The sequence below is a fragment of the Podarcis gaigeae genome (assembly GCF_964106915.1).
Source record: "Podarcis gaigeae genome assembly, chromosome: 9".
Lineage (NCBI taxonomy): Eukaryota > Metazoa > Chordata > Lepidosauria > Squamata > Lacertidae > Podarcis > Podarcis gaigeae.
Window position 1 is genome coordinate 6848590 of NC_139685.1, and position 3432 is coordinate 6852021.

Genomic DNA, 3432 nt, shown 5'->3' on the forward strand with positions numbered 1-3432 from the left:
TCCCTCCTTGTCCCAGACCTTTGATTTCAGTCCAAGCCCTGCCTTAAATCAGCCCTAGGAAGCCTGAGCTGCCTTGGTTACTGGACCGAAGGTCAGTCTCCAGCTAGGCGTTGGGTGCTTGGCTCCTCTGAGAGTGGCTTGAGCAGGTGCTGCGTTTGCTTGCTGCCTTGACCGTCTCCCTCTGGAGCACAGTACTTTTGACAATAGCAGGAAACTACTAACCAGAGACTGCAAGGTTGCAAAATTAGTTGGCGCTGTGGGTTAAACCACAGAGCCTACAACTTGCCGATCAGAAGGTCGGCGGTTCAAATCCCTGCGATGGGGTGAGCTCCCGTTGCTCGGTCCCTGCTCCTGCCAACCTAGCAGTTTGAAAGCACATCAAAGTGCAAGTAGATAAATAAGTATCGCTCTGGCGGGAAGGTAAACAGCGTTTCCACGCGCTGTTCTGGTTCGCCAGAAGCGGCTTAGTCATGCTGGCCACATGACCCGGAAGCTGTACACTGGCTCCCTCGGCCAATAAAGCAAGATGAGCGCTGTAACCCCAGAGTCGGCCACGACCGGACCTAATGGTCAGGGGTCCCTTTACCTTTACCTAAGAACAACAGACTTGCAAGCTAAGTGGGTCAGAGCAGCTGGTTTGTGTTGCCTTTTTCCATATGTGGTGGGAGTGTCCCAAGGTGAAAGACTTCTGGGAAAAGATTGATAATGAGTTGAAAAAGATGTTGAAATATACTTTTATTAAAAAACCAGAAGCCTTTCTACTTGGAATAACAGGTTTGGAATTGCCCAAGAAAGATGTTAGACTGTTTTTGTATGCCACAACTGCAGCAAGAATTTTGTTAGCCAAATATTGGAAATTACAAGAAATACCAACAGTGGAGGAATGGCAGATGAAGATGATGGACTTTTTGGAGCTGGCCGACCTGACCAGAAGAATCCGCGAACAGAAGGAGGAGGAGTACCAAGAAGGAGGGAAGAAATTGAAGGATTATTTAGTAAAAATATAAGTAGTACTATTTGTGTACTTGGCTTAGGAGTTAAATGTTTTAAATTGCATAACATTATGGATATATGTCAATATGATAAGAGAGGTGTTAATTGATTAGGTTAATTTTATTAGAAATTAGTATTGGAAAACAGCTACAATGATTCATGGAAACTCAGCTAGAGGGATTTGAGGAAGTCATCTAACAATGGTAACATAAGTAAGATTATAATAGGATAAATGTTTGTATGTTTGTTTGTTTATTATATTGTAATGTTTTTTTTGTTGTTTATGTTTGTTATAAATTTGGAAAATCAATTAAAAAAATTTGAAAGGGAAAAAAGACCAGGCAGGCAGAGTGGGGATGCATTATGGCTGAACTCATGTCAGGTGGGTCTGTGGCCTGGGTCCCCGTCCAAGTCACACCCCCAGTTGGCAATTGATCTTAGGCTTTTTATTTCAAAAGCAGGGGGTGGGGGTGGGGAGTTTAAGGTAAGGTTTGCAGATTGTGCTGGCCCTAACAGACAGCATGTCCCTGCCCAAGGGGTGGGGGCAACAAGCAGCTTTGCACAATGGGCTCAGTGCCCCCTGGCAATTTCAGTCCAGCAATGCTATCACATTCATAGAATTTCAGGTGGAGGGGTCCCAAGGGCCATCTAGACCAACCCCCTGAAATGCAGGAATCACGTTGACCGATCCAATGCTAGCCTTGTTCAGGCATCTGAGGAATGGGTCCATATCCTCTGGCCAGGCCTCTAATGTCTTCGTCTGCTCCATTAAGTGGGAAACTCTGAAGGTGCCTTTGGCTGAGCATCCTTCAAAGGCACTGTGATGTGGAGGTTGCAGTGTCAGAATGTGACCCGGGAGACCAGGGCTGCAATTCCCCCTTGGCCTTGAAGCTCACTGGACGACCTGGAGAGCCGGTCACTCTCCCTCAGCCTGACCTACCTCACAGGGTTGTTGCAGGGATTAAATGAGGGGGAGAACCCACTTGGAGAAAAAGGCGGGATATAAATGAAATAATAAATAAGGGAGGGTTGTAAGCTTCAAGTTTTTTTTCTTGTGGGACGTGGGTACTCCTCGTTTCCACACACCATTGTCAGGACCTGGAGTATTCACAAAGCCAGTACAGTTCTTTGAATTGTGCCTTTGCTGCAGCAAGTAGAGCCACATTCATTATTGTCCAAGGGCGACACCTGCTGCCTGACATGAAGAGGTCTCATTTGAATAGGAGTCGTCAAATATTTAGGTAACACAAGAAAAAGAAAGAAGTACAGTGGTACCTCAGGTTACATACGCTTCAGGTTACAGACTCTAACCCTGTGTATCTGAAGAAGTGTGCATGCACACGAAAGCTCATACCTAGAACTAACTTAGTTGGTCTTTAAGGTGCTACTGGAAGGAATTTTTTGTTTTGACTATGGCAGACCAACACGGCTACCTATCTGTAACCAGAAATAGTGCTTCAGGTTAAGAACTTTGCTTCAGGATGAGAACAGAAATCGGGCTCCGGCAGCAAGAGGCCCCATTAGCTAAAGTGGTACCTCAGGTTAAGAACAGTTTCAGGTTATGAATGGACCTCCAGAACGAATTAAGTATTTAGCCTGAGGTACCCACTGTACCGGAAAAGAGCAGAGTCTGTTCATGGTTTAAACCAGGCATAGGCAACCTTCGGCCCTCCAGATGATTTGGCCTACAACCCCCATGATCCCTAGCTAACAGGACCAGTGGTCAGGGATGGGACTTGTAGTCCAAAACATCTGGAGGGCCGGAGGTTGCCTATGCCTGGTTTAAAATCATTCAAACATAAGAACTCAAGAACAGACCTGCTGAAGAAGAAGAGTTTGGATTTGATATCCTGCTTTATCACTACCCGGAGTCTCCAAGCGGCTAACATTCTCCTTTCCCTTCCTCCCCCACAACAAACACTCTGTGAGGTGAGTGGGACTGAGAGACTTCAAAGAAGTGTGACTGGCCCAAGGTCACCCAGCAGCTGCATGTGGAGGAGCGGGGAATCGAACCCAGTTCACCAGATTACGAGTCCACCGCTCTTAACCACTACACCACACTGGCTCTCTGAATCAGTGGCCCATCTAGCCCAGCATCCTCTTCTCACAGGGGCCAACCAGATGCCCATTATGTGAATCCTGCTAGTTGCCGATAGCTTGATCCACCATGAATTTGTCCCATTCCTGCTCATCTGCAGCCTGACATGGGGCACCCCATCTACAGCACCCCCGTCAGGAGTTCAGCCTACACTCGAGTAGGACCCTGGCAGAGACACATGCCCGAACACCACAGCGACTGATGCCAACTGGCACTGGCACACTCAGGGATCCGCAGAGTTAGCGCAGTTGCGTGACAGACCTCAGCAACTCAGCAGTTAAAACAATGGAAGATGCTGAAATGGCAAAATTGACAATGAAACTAAGAGGAAGAGACATAAA